Here is a 14,653-nt window from a genome sequence, read left to right as displayed (position 1 = left end):
AGGATTTTACAAGAATCGTTATGAGCAACATTTGCTATCCCACACTTTAAAATAACATTGTCCTCAATGTTAAGGATACGGAGTATCCCACACTTTAGTTTTAAAGAGAGGCGTTTGTTTTATTAAAAGTTTATGTTGGTGGGGTTGCCAATCCCACACTTAGTTTTTAAAGTGGTATAGTAATTGCGTATATTCTATTGAAAAGGTGATAAAGACGTAGTACTCCCCTATGGTGTCAAGACGTGCAATTGGATGGCACGCTGCTTATGGATTCTTCAATTCTTGAGCCGGCGTTATCCTCGTTCAAAGAATCCTTGCTCCAAGTTGTTTCCATCTCTTACGGTCTCGATCGTTGTTTGCTTTGCGATGTTTATTCATGCAATATTTATTCTAAAAGCAACCATACATACTAAAACATAAAAAAAGTTATGCCCGAGACCGGGCGTACAGAAATGTAATTTAATGTAGCATTAATAATAAAAGGTATGAATGTTCCAAAAGATAATCATGATTACGGCTGAGGTGCTGAATATGGTGGAGAGTAGATCACGCTGGTACGGGCCCTGGTTGGGTTCCTCAATCTAGATTGACCCTCGCTGGTCATCTCCTCGTCTGTGGTAAACTGGTCTGCCAACTCTGCTGTATTCATACCCGAGGATATTCTAAATTCTATCTCATCTGATCTAGCGATTAACCCAGTTAACGATGACGTGCTCGTATGAACCATAGGCCCTTCCTGCTAACCCATACTCTCCTGTAAATCTCTACCTCTTCCCCACTGCTGGTTCACGTCCATTCTATCGATACCCTGTGCAACCCCTGCAGTCGTACGCTGCTCCAATGCCTGTTCCCATCTAGGGTCCTGACCAACGGTAATAAGCAATTTTTAACCAAATGTGATGATTTTCAAGCATACAATGATCCTAAAGACCATTTCTAATTCCCTTAAATATTTTTAAACATCAAAGTTGAGCAATAACATATTAAAGTCAAAGATTAGAGCCGTTTGACTGAAAAATATTTATTTTGATCAAAATGTACAAAATAAGGAAAATCAAGGATTAGGCTACATTTTCTCGAGCAAATCAATGATTCCGTCATTTGAACTAGTTTTAAGGTAATCCTAAGTTTTAAAAATGTTTTAACTATAGGAAAAACCGAAGTCCTAATTATGTGTAGTTTGACCAAAATACTAGCCTTCTTTGTTCCAAATTCAGTTTCTAAACATTCCTAATGAATCACTAAGCCTAACTAAGCTAGCAAAACATCAAATTTCCAAGAATTTCACCAAATTTCACCCTAAAACCTCAAGTAACTAGTCTAGAGCCAAAAACTATCCCAAATATCTTAATCAAGCCTAAAAACTAACACAAAGTAATCACTTTGTCTATCTAAGCATAAAAGAATTCATAATTGAGTCAAAAACTAATTTTTCTAAAAAGTCAAAAATTTGACCCTAAGAGAAAATTCGAGTTTTCATCCAGAAAGAGTACCTTTCGTGCGAAATTGATGATGGAATCGAGTTTAGAAGGCTCGAGAGAACAAGTTTCAAGCTTTGATTCGTCGAATTTGGTTAAGATTTGAGTGTGGTAAGGTGGTGGTGGTGCGACGGCTTCGAAGGGACAGAGGGAGAAAAAAAATCACAAAAAGAAAAGAGAAGGAAGAAGAAAAGAGAAGGAAAAGAGAAAGAAAAAGGCCCGTATGGCTCTCGGGCTTATTTCCCCAATCCGACTCGCACAATTTTTAAGTTTTTATGATTTTAAAATTTAAAGGGTTTTAAGAGAAGACAAATAAAATAAAACCTCGGATTTTAATCCGGGTATTTTTATATTATTTCGTTATATTTTCTAAAATATATCACTAACTAAAATAAGAAAAGAAAAGACAACTAAAAATTAAAATATTTTATTTTTATTAAAAACACAAATTACACAGGTTCTACAACTAAATCCCAGAAATGACGCGGAAAGAAAGACAAGTTTAAAGCTTCCTTGACCATCCAGATTAAATCAGCGGAGTGTATTGAGAATATTTTGAAATCACTTAACATTTTACGCTCGCGCCTCTGTAATTCTCCGATATTGTCCATAAGTTTAACCAAAACCCTTTTTACTTTCTTAGTATTTGAAATTCCATCCCTTGACCCAGTATCTCTATAATTTAGTTCAAAAAGAAGTTTTGCCACTGTGTCTTGAAATAAAAGATCTTCTGTGCAGTCAGGATCACCGATATTAAATTTAAAGTTTGAAGATATTTCTCGAATGATCTTCCTTTGCGGGTTTGTAAATGGAAATTTTGACATAGTGAGGATTTGCACAAGTTCCGAGTATACTTTCTTTCTTTTTGCGAAGAAATTCTGATGTATTCTTTCCTTGGTAGAATCCGGAAAAGCTTCAATTAATCTTTTGATGAGAAATGAGGCTGGATCAAAGTAAAAGAAATCTCGGTTTCTGTAGGTTGAAATAGGGTTAGGTGTCTTGCTTTCAATCCAAAATTCTAATTCAGAGATCATTGCCGAGACGTTATGTGAATTGGAGAAACTTCCTTATTGGTGAAATGAGGGAGAAAAGCGACGAATGACTCTAAATCGAAATTGATTTCTGCATCCCGATACTTAACGAAAAGGTCATCCCCACATTCTTTTATCAATTTGTGAAGAGAAAGAGTCTGAGAACGCAGCTCTTTTAACAGATTGAGTTGAAATGTTGAAAATGGGAAGTCTGAGGAATAGAGGTACCTAACGAATTCTCTATAGACGTCTAACCTTCTACTAGGATTTAACAGATTTCCAATAAACGTAGCTTTTGTTTTATCAGAGTTTCGTATCTCTTTAGGATTAAATTCGAACAAGTCTGGATAGTTGAAAATAGTTGGATATTCTCCCCTTATCTCATCTTCCATTATCAGGAGTTCGTTAAGACTGAGCCTCCCTTTTGGATCGTGAAGAGGGTCGAATCCTAGTGTATTTGAGTAAAACTTTTCTAAAAGCAATGAAATCTCTAAGTCAGATGAAATTATCCGGCTTCTTGGACTACAAGAATCAAGAACTAAGTCTTGATGAGATTCATCAGGGTTTAGATTTGTTTTAGGTTTATAAAGAAAAACTTCGCCGGTTTTCGAAGTCGTGGGAGAGCAACTGTCATTCGCACTTTCTTCGTAGACGGTTAAGTTTGAACTGGAAACTACAGAAATTAAAACCATAATTAATATTTTTGTTTTTATAATTTGAAAAGGGTTTACTATAATGGCGACTTTAAATCCTATACCGACAAACTCTCTGTTTATTAAGCATGTGTGATTTTTGTCAATTTATCTTTGAAACAAGTGGCCAGGCAGACAACGGAGAGGCAGGATCCTTTTGGTTCCAATATAATTGGAGACTGTTCGGAAAATCCAATAACCAAGTCCGTGTATAATTGTCTTTCTTAGACACCACTCAAGAATCTCAGATATCTTGATACAATCAACAATTACCATAACAGACAGAAAATAGTTCCCCGGCAGCGGCGCCAAAAACTCTACTCTCCTTATGATATGGCCGAAACGGACGGTTTTATTTTCGCGGTGTCGTTAGGCCGCGGCACGTCAGAATCAGCTACCACAAGGAAGAGTAGTGGTTTGTTTTATCATTTATATTTAGCTGGGGTTCCAAGCTATAACTCACTTACTTGTCTTCCTTTTAACGAGTAAGTGGTAAATATAACTCAGGTACGTATTTTTGTATGTTTATTCAGTAATGTGGGACAAAAGTGCCTATATAGTTAACCCTAGTGACAAGAGGTGATAGATTAAGATTAACTAGATAAAATAGTAATTAAACAATAAAAGTAAAGATAGGTATGAAGAATAGAATTCTGAAGGGGAATTATCGCAAGAGTTCAACTTCCTAGGATAAACACTAAACCTCAATCAACTGGCTGTGAACCTAACTGATTTGTCACTAAGAGTTTAGGCTTTGAAGATTCTGACTAAGACAGGTATCCCTACTCCCAACGCTAACCTGAAAGGTTTAAACGACCTTATGGATAGAATCCTAGGTACATGAACAAAGTGGTTTACCCAATAAAGGAACGTCTCAGCTTTTCTTAATCCTAGTTGGTCTAACTAAAGCAATATCCTACCACTAAATCACTATGGTATGCCTTAACATTAACAGATGTGCAATCTTAGATATTCTAAGGTACTGCTTATTGGGATAGAAGTCTCTCCTTTGCGATCACTTATTCAACCCCGGATCAACTTACAATATCTCAAGAACATTGCTTCTGACGCGAATCATGCTTCTGAATAAGCTGGTGTTCACTGAACTCTCTATTGCTAACTCTAACCACAATCTAAATGGGCAGCTCTTCTATGATGAACAAATGGTTATTCATACGTAGGTACTATATCCCTATTGTGACGTTAAGCACACATAACTACTTACCTTGTATCCTAGGGTTGATCAGGTCCTAATACTAGGTTATAGCCACGTGAATAAGCGGAAAGGGTGATCCGTAAATTAAACCTCTAAACCGTCAAGGTTTCAGCATAACAAAATGATAAGTTTCAGATAAAATATTCAACACGTAATAAACAATTGTAACAGATAGATAATCATGCAAGATGAAAGCAACTCAAGATAATAACTTTATTAAATTAAGGAAAGCGTTCACCATTTACAGACGAGATCTGGACCATTACAAGTGCTGACAACCTCTAGCCCGCTCCTATTACAATCTTCGATGTTCGCCTCCGGGTACTTAATTTCCCGCTCGGAGGTGAGAAGGCCTTGAAAGCTCTAGTGGGAGAAAGTGTATTATAGTGAGAGAGTGAAGAGAGAGGTGTGTTGGAATGGATGACAAAGACCCTTTAAATAGACTTGAAAATTGCCAAATACGCCTGGCAGGCCGTTTGGCAGGCCGTATTTGGCAGGCAGTTTTTCTGGTAGGTCGTTTGGTAGCTCGTGTGGTAGCACGTATCTGGCAGGCCGTTTCCATAAGGGCAGGCAGTATGGCAGGCCGTTTGGCTTGCTGGTCAGCCTTGATTTCCTGGATCGTAACTTGATTTCTTGTCTTTCACCGTTTTTGCTCTAGAATCTTCGTTTTAGCTCCGTTTCTCTTGATTCTTTTCGCATTGTCTTTGTAATTACTTTACCTACAAGTTTAACCGAAAAAACGATTATTTTGCTGACAAAGCTTTGAACTTTATGCTTTTGGGACTCAATATCGGGGGTAAAAACGTGACTTTTTAGCCGATATCACGGATCATCAACAACAGGATCATTACAAGGTCAAACACTATATGCTGTTTTAAAATAAGTTTGCATTCATAAGAAAAGGTGACATCATAACTAATGCCAAATGTTTAACATACGATAATGTGCCTCTGCGAATAGAAGGCGATAATAATAGTACGTGACCCAATGGTCGTTACAAATTCATTGTTTCAAAAGTAACATAGTTTAAATGCAAATTAAATGTTTCATGCGAAGACATCTCTAATAAGCGCAACGGGAGTCTACAAAGCATGACAACTATAGCGGAAGCAACCAAACCTTAAGCACCTGAGAAAAACATGCTTAAAAATGTCAACACAAAGGTTGGTGAGATACAGTTTAAGTATAACAGTAATGTAAGGTAGGCCACGAGATTTCAGTGTTTCAAACCAGTATGAAAAGTATATGTTCAATTGTGGGCACTTGGTAACTAACTTAACGTAAATAACACCCCCTAAAAGTACACTTGGCGAGTGCGTAAGTTTAAGAAGTATTAAACACCCATTAAATGCTAGCGCTACTAGCCCAAGTGGGGATGTCAAACCCTATGGATCCATATCTAAGATTCGCGTTCACCGGTTCAAAGACCAATGACTAAACGTTACCGAGCTAAGGGGAAAGTTTATGCCATTGTATAACCCACACATATATAAAGTTTAAGTACTCGTGCCTCGTATGTAAAACATAAAATGCGCATTATTCTCAGTTCCCAAAATAGTTAAAGTAAAAAGGGATGCTATAACTCACAGTGGAAAGTAGTAAAAGTCGATACGCGGGAATAGTATGCAAGTAGTTGGTCCGGAAGGTCCTCAACCTAAGTCAAAAGTTACTAAGTCAGTAAATCATTCCCAAAGGTTTAAAAGTATGTAAATTAGGTCTTAAGTATCATCATCATTCATTATTAAACAAAAAGTGTAAAGTAAGTTTCAATTAAGAATAGAGTTTGAAATAAAGGCTGACTTCGTTCAGTCGTCACGACCTCAATACAAACTGAAATGAGGTTTGACCGTGGTGACGGTTTAAGTGCGAGTAGGTCAGAAATTTCAGCACAACGTTAATAGGGTGTAGTAACTTTCGGGAGGCCATAGATCCTAAACCGTAACTCGGATTAAGACGAGGTCTAAACGGAAAATCATCTACTCGAATCGAACTAACTGAAAATAAACTTTCCAGTAGCCCAGGTGGTCTGATCAGACACAGAAACAGTAAGTAAGGTGTTCCAGTGGGTTCTTGGTCTTTGATGCTCATCACGGTTCTCATCCTTGATGCGTATAGCTTCAAGTGTACAACTCGTTGATGTGTTTGCATCATCTTAACCAAGTTTTGACCATCATAACACTTGTGTAAGTCTAAGATATGTATCACAACTCACTTAAGAGTTGTATGTAGTTTGATGAACCAAAGTTACATCAAGATCTTAGATCTGACACATACATGAGTTCTAATAGTAATATTAAGCTACAAACTAGAAAGTAAACTAAATAAACAAGATCTTAAGTTGTAGAACTTAGATCTTAGTTAGATCTTAAAGATCCTAGACTAGAAAGTCTAGATCTAGTGTTCTTAATTTAGATCCTAAGTTATAGAACTTGGATCTTCACTTTAATGAAACCATAAGTTATGAAACTTAGATTTTCAACTTGTAAAATGTATATAAGCTTATAAGCTCTTGTTTACAACAAATTTAGAAGACCATAAGCTATAGAAACTTAGATCTAACATAAGTGTTTGAAGTTATAACTAGAAAGTTATACTTCCATGTTCTTGAACTTACAAAGTTTAACTTTAGTTTCAAGACAAATGAGATCAAGATTAACTAGTAATACTTGACCAAGTTATACAAATCACGAATTTAAAAACAACAAAAGAAAGAAATAACTAGATCTATAAGTATTATGTTCATGTTTGTTTCATACTTGAGAAGATTCAAATCAAAGTTTGGATCCTAAGAAAGTAAACTTCAAGTCTACAAAACATGAACACAAAGAAGATCATCAAGTTTATGAACTTTAGATCTCGAAAACATTTAAGTGTAGAACCATAAACTAACAAGTTTAGGTTCTTGTTCTTGGTTCTTCATCAAACAAAGGATGGAAGTAACTAAGATTACATGAAGATACAAGTTAGAGAACTTGATCTTTAACAACAACAACAAACAACAAGTAATAAATCAAGTAAAATGATGATACTAGTGGTGGTTTTAGGAAGAAAAAGAAAGAAGAAAAGAAGTTGTTACTTACAAATTTTTTAGAGAAAAAGAGAAAGTAATGAAAGTGTAAAATGAAGTGTGTGTAAATGTGAGATAATACTTGAAAATAAGTAACCAAAAATTGAAAATAAAACTCCCTCCCACCTCATTGTTGGCCGACGGTTTTTGGAGCAAAAGGGGAAGGGTTAAATGCAACTTTCAAGTATGGGGTGGAGGTGTTAGCTTAGAATGGTAATAAAGTTAAATGCATGGGAGCTTGGTGCTAGCATGCTTGTGACAAGTCTCTTCATACTTAACTTAATTAATCTGGTTCTTAACCTTAATGAGTCATTAGCATGATGTCGGGCTCCTAATAGTCCATTAAGAAAAGTAGAGTGGGCTTCCAAGTCCATTAACATGAGTCCATGTAAGTAAGTAATAATTAAATAAACAAAGCCCAAGTAATTAACTAGTAACATTAGTTAATTAAAAATGATTAATAATAATTAATTATGAACGTAAATAATATTAAAAATTATTATTCGTGAAAAGTACGTGTGTCACAAAGACGAGTCGGGACATGTAAAGTCAAATACGGCAACAAGTAAATGTATAAAAATATATTTATTAACACGCAAGTATTAATAATAAATATTAATAAATAAAAGTTGGAAAATCCAGGGTCGTTACATTACCCACCTGTTAAAGAAAATTTCGTCCCGAAATTTTAAGCTGATGTAGATGGAGGAGCTGGGAAAAGGTGAGGATACTTCTGCATCATTTGATCCTCTCGTTCCCAGGTAAACTCAGGTCCTCGTTTGGCATTCCATCAGACTCGAACGATCAGAATCTTGTTGTGTTTCAAATTTTTGACCTCACGGTCCATAATTTCGACAGGCTCTTCCACGAAGTGGAGTTTGTCGTCAATCGTAAGTTCCTCCAATGGTATGACATGTTCCGATTCAGCAAGACACTTCTTCAAATTCGATACATGAAAGGTAGGATGAACTGAGCTCAATTGAGTTGGAAGATGCAAAAAGTAAGCAACGGGTCCAACACGCTCCAAGATTTCAAAAGGACCAATGTATCGCGGGTTGAGCTTCCCATGTTTTCCAAAACGGATTACACCTTTTCAAGGTGCGACCTTCAACATTACACGGTCACCCACGTTGAATTCGAAGTCTTTACGTTTAAGGTCGGCATAAATCTTTTGGCGATCACGGGCCGTCTTGAGTCGCGCTTGAATTTGGACAATATTCTTAGTTGTTTCATGGACTATCTCGGGTCCAGTGATTTGCGTTTCACCTACTTCGGCCCAACAAATAGGAGATCGGCATTTGCGGCCATACAGCACTGTAATGACCTGGACTTTTTCGATCAATTTATACTTATAAGATTAATATTTACATAAATTAAACCTTACCAACATGATAAGCAATCCAAATTGTTGAAACTTATGTTTTCGAAAAGAGTTTTACACAACGTTTGACCGTCTAGTTGACCGATGATATCACGAACTATATAACATATGATAATTATATGTTTGTGTATATATATATGTATATATACATATTTAACATGATTTATGGATGTTTTAATATCTCATTTTGTATTAATAACAATAAGTTATAAGTATATTTTGAAACTACTAACTTAAGTTTTCAAAACAATAACCATACGTAACGTTATTTGACATAAATACTTATGACCTATAATGTTTATACATATATCGTATAAGTAATGTATTTAATCACTTTTTAAGGATTTAAATACATAAAACAATATAAGTATATTCACAAAAGATAGCTATATTTGAATCCTCGTTCCGTTTTCACAAGATTTCTATACGTATATCTAGAGTATATGTACCCGTATCATACCTAGCTTCTATACGTATTTACTATTGGTACATACACATCAAATCACCACCAACCAGCCCTTGTTCATGCCTTATGTATAAGGTAATTACTTTTGTATGATTGCTTGACTAATTACATAAAAATACAACATGAAAACTTGTCTTTGTCTCCCTTGATTCACGTTTTTAAGACCATGGGGGGGATCATCATTTGATTCAAATTCTATCTTCATTTCTTAGTTAAACACCCACACACTTATAAGCCTTAAACCCTTAATCAATTCAGCAAAGTTACCATAAAGATCTAGCTTCAAAAACATCACTTAATCACCATAAGAAAACCCTTACAAAAACACTTCAAGAATCCTTCCAAGAACACAAGTTTACTTTCAATCTTTCATCCAACTCCATCACTCTTTTGGTTCTAGATTTTTACTCCTCTTTTACAGAAATCTTGTCCAAGTAACTTGAGGTAGTAACTTTGTTCATAACCTTATTCGATTCATATATATATAGCTATCTTATTTTATGGTATAAAATTTTAACAACAAGAACATAGTTTGAATGTTCTCAAACTTGTTTGCAAACTAAATAGATCCTTCTAACTTAACTTTTAAAATACTTCAAGACCTGTAATATATCATAAATATATGCTAACTTAACAAGGTAAAACTTGGTTTTTCAAAGAACACCTTAAAAACTGAATTTACGACGTCGGAGTGCAACCGGGGGCTGTTTTGGGTTGGATAATTAAAAACTATTTTGAACTTTGAATTGGAGGCTTATTTTCTGGAAAATTGATATTTACTATGAATATGTTAATACATAAAAATTTCATGATTTAACTCAAAGTATAAGTATTTTTAGAAAAATAATCATTTAAGGTTGTTTACATGATGGAAAATGATCAACTTCATGAGTTTCACTAAAGTTTGACCTATGACCTGTGATTTCGAATACAAACTAAGGTATTTACAGTTCATATTCTTAAAGAAGGACTCGATCCAAGGAAGTGGCAAGTTGAACCAACGAAAACGGAGTTGTAACGAAGAAACTATGACCAAAACAAGATCGGATATCCAAAACTAGTTTAGCCACGAAAATAATTGGAGAAAAATTTAATAAATCACATGTTTTTAAAATAACATGATATTTTATATATATGTACTCATAATTTAATTTTATATATTTCAGGATCACCCGTAAACAATACGAGAAGATTAATCATAAGATCCCATGATTGTACGCAACACGTCATTTGACAACACCGGTACCGTGGGTCAAGATTAATCCCGACCAATATGAATACAATGGGGTTTTATTTATTTCGATGGGGGTTTTATTTATTTACTAAACACCTAAATATGAACCATTAAAATTGAATTGCTAACTACGGACTAAGAAGACATTAAAAGTATTATAAGTATATATATGTGACGATTGTTTAAAATGAAAATATATTGATATATTATATATGGATAGGTTCGTGATATCAACCGGAGACCAAGTCAAAATATATATATCTTCAAGGCAAAGTGAGTATATAGTCCCACTTTTAAACTCTAAGTATTTCGGGATGAGAATACATGTATTTTATGTTTTACGTTATGGACACAAGTAACTGAAAAATATATTCTACGTTGAGTTGTACCACTGGCATACTTCCCTGTAGCTTAGTAACTATTATTTACAGCGGTATTGTAAACGCGAATCCTGTTGATAGATCTATCGGGCCTGACAACCCCAACCGGACTGGACGACCAGTATTCAACAGTTGCACAGTACTTCGTTTCGTGACAACACTTGGTACGGTGTAGTAAGATTTCATAATAAAGGGAATATGCGACGTGATTAAATGTTAAGTATGGTTACCAAGTGCTCAACCACTTAGAATATTTTTATTAAAATGTTTACATATGAAATCTTGTGGTCTATATTTATACCGCTGCCGGCATTAAACCTATATCTCACCAACTTTATGTTGACGTTTTAAACATGTCTATTCTCAGGTGATAACTAAAAGCTTCCGCTGCAACATGTTGAATTTAAGCAAGATCTTGAGTATGCATATTTGTGTCAAAAATAAAACTGCATATCCGAGGAATTGTAATGTAAAATATGCTAGAAATCGTATTGTTATCATCACATGTAAAGTTTGTAAGTCTAAGATTATCGCTAAACGATAATCATCTTTATATTGTCTAAAGCTTGTATTAACATAAGAGTTATGGTTTGTAATGTAAAATAAATGCAGTTGTTCTTTTAAAAATGTCGCATATAGAGGTCAATACCTCGCAATGAAATCATACGTTATCTAATCGTTCTTATGGTTAAGGACGGGTTATGACATGTGGTATCAGAGCGGTGGTCTTAGCGAACCAGGTTTGCATTAGTGTGTCTAACTGATAAGTCGTTAGGATACATTAGTAAGTCTGGACTTTGACCGGGTCTGATTTAAAAACCATTGCTTATCATTGTTGGTTAAAATTTATATGTAAATATTATGTAGTACTAATGGGTTAGTTGTTGTGTGATAGATGTCGGGCTCAAAACTTATTATCACATTCTGCGACTCCGAATCAGAATCTTCAGATGGTGTTTCAGTCATTAACCTATCCGATAACGAAAATAATATCTTTGGGGAAGACTCACAAATTCCGGATGAACCAACAATAAAGAACCCGGAAAGTGAACCCGAGGAGGAAAGTGAACCCGAGAAAGAAATACAGGAAATTACGAAAGACAAGTTCGAACTAGGAAAGAAACGAAAGGCTAATGAATTAGAAAATTCAAATCCCGAAGAGGATGATGTGGCACCAACTCCACTAGACACTACCACCCCTATTCCCGCTATTCCTATTCATTCTATCCCGGCATCTAGTTCTTCAGCCCCACAGCCAAAATATAGGGAGACACCGCCAAAATATAGGCAGACAGCCAGGATAAGCGTTAAGCGATTCTTTGAACCTAAACGTCCTAGAAAATAGACCAAACGATGCACTGCCGTATTAAACCATGGGATCATATAATGTTTTGTATAATATTATTAGTGTGGTTTGCTTAATGTTTGATGTAAGATAAGCATATGTAAAATAGTGAAGTATGAAATGCAATAATTTTCCATGGTTAAGTATTATTTAGATGGTAGTAATTGGTTCTGTACTAAGCTATTAAGTATGAACATTAACGGGTAGGTACTACCCTAGATATAATTATAAAATGCTAATAAGAAGAAAAGGCTTTTATAATAATAACTGGTTCATATTATTAATAAGCTACGATGTACTGTAAATACATACTACATCTATAATATTCCATGTGAATAATTATTTTTTTTTCATTCTTATTGAAGATTATGGCGCGATTGAACCGAATGACGGAACAAGAAATTCAGGAACACATCAATCAGCGAGTGAACGACAGAATATTATGGGTCGAGGCTGCAAGAGCTGCTGCAGTTAACCCAAATCCTCGTGTAGGATGTACCTACAAGACTTTTCAAGCTTGCAAGCCCTCATCATTCAGTGGAACAGAAGGACCGATCGGTTTAACCCGGTGGATAGAAAAGATGGAGACTGTGTTTAAAATCAGTGGTTGTGTTGAGAAGGACATGACCAAGTATGCATCGTGCACTTTACAAGATAGTGCACTCACATGGTGGAAAAATTATGTGAAGGCTGTAGGAGGAGATGTAGCTTATGATACTCCATGGGAAGAATTCAAAACAATGTTAATCAACGAATATTGTCCAAGGAACGAGGTTAGGAAGTTGGAAGATGAATTACGAAGTCTGAAGGTTATTGGTACTGAAATCACCAACTACAATCAGCGATTCATGGAATTAGTTTTGCTATGTCCTGAATTGGTTCCAACCGAAGAACGGAAGATTGAAATGTACAAAGATGGTTTGCCCAAAAAGGTCAAGGCAAATGTTACAGCATCGAAACCTAAGACAATTCATGAAGCTATAACCATGGCAAACGAGCTAATGGATCAGGTCATCATGGATAAGAAAGTATCCAATACTGATGTGAAGGTATCAGGTAACAAAAGAAAGTGGAATGGAAATTATGATCGAGGTAACCAACAACAATCTTTTAAGAAACAAGAAATCACGCAAGGTGCGGGTAGTGGTTTAAGCTTTGGTTACAAAGGACAAAATCCTTTATGTAACCGATGCCACAAACATCACTCTGGCTACTATAATGTGGTATGCAACAAATGTAATCGAAAGGGTCATCTTGCTGAAGATTGTAGGGCTCTAGTTACAAATACAAATGGTACCAAGACTCCTGCCACCAATGCAAATAGAACTGCTTTGGCTACCATTACTTGTTATGGGTGTGGAAAACAAGGTCACTATAAGAGCCAGTATCCGAATCCAGAGAAGAATAATGGATCTGCACGAGGAAGAGCATTTGTTATTAATGCTAGAGAGGCGTGTGAAGACCCGGAGCTTGTTACGGGTACGTTTACCATTAATAACTTATCAGCATCTATTATATTTGATACTGGTGCCGATAGAAGTTACGTGTGTAGAAATTTTTACACTAAATTGAATTGTTCATCATCACCTCTAGATGCTAAGTACATGATTGAGTTAGCTAATGGTAAACTAATTAAAGCCGATAAAATTTGTCGTGATTGTAAAATAAATTTAGCCGGAGAAACGTTCAAAATTGACTTGATACCCGTAGAATTAGGAAGTTTTGATGTAATAGTCGGCATGGACTGGATGTCCAAAGTAGGAGCTGAAGTTGTGTGTGCCAAGAAGGCAATTCGCATTCCTTGTAAGGATAAAATGCCGGTGATGATTTATGGAGAGAAGGGTAACTCAAAGCTAAAACTCATTAGCTGTTTGAAAGCCAAGAAGTGTTTAGAAAAGGGATGTTATGCTATTCTAGCACATGTTAATGAAGTCAAAAAGAAAGAAAAAGAGAAGTGCATCAATGACGTGCCTGTGGCAAGAGATTTTCCTGAAGTATTTCTGGAAGAGTTGCCGGGATTACCTCCATTTAGATCTGTAGAATTTCAAATAGATTTAGTACCAGGAGCTGCACCAGTTGCCCGTGCTCCATATAGACTTGCACCGTCCGAGTTAAAAGAACTTCAGAGTCAGTTAAAAGAATTACTGGATCGTGGATTCATACGACCAAGTACTTCACCGTGGGGAGCTCCCATTCTATTTGTTAAAAAGAAAGATGGATCTTTTAGGATGTGTATAGATTATCTGGAATTAAATAAGTTAACTATCAAGAATCGGTATCCATTACCGAGAATTGACGACTTATTTGATCAACTGCAAGGATCATGTGTGTACTCGAAAATTGACCTAAGATCGGGCTATCAT

Source organism: Rutidosis leptorrhynchoides, chromosome 3 (assembly GCF_046630445.1).
Source record: "Rutidosis leptorrhynchoides isolate AG116_Rl617_1_P2 chromosome 3, CSIRO_AGI_Rlap_v1, whole genome shotgun sequence".
Classification (NCBI taxonomy): domain Eukaryota; kingdom Viridiplantae; phylum Streptophyta; class Magnoliopsida; order Asterales; family Asteraceae; genus Rutidosis; species Rutidosis leptorrhynchoides.
This window is presented reverse-complemented; position numbering follows the sequence as displayed.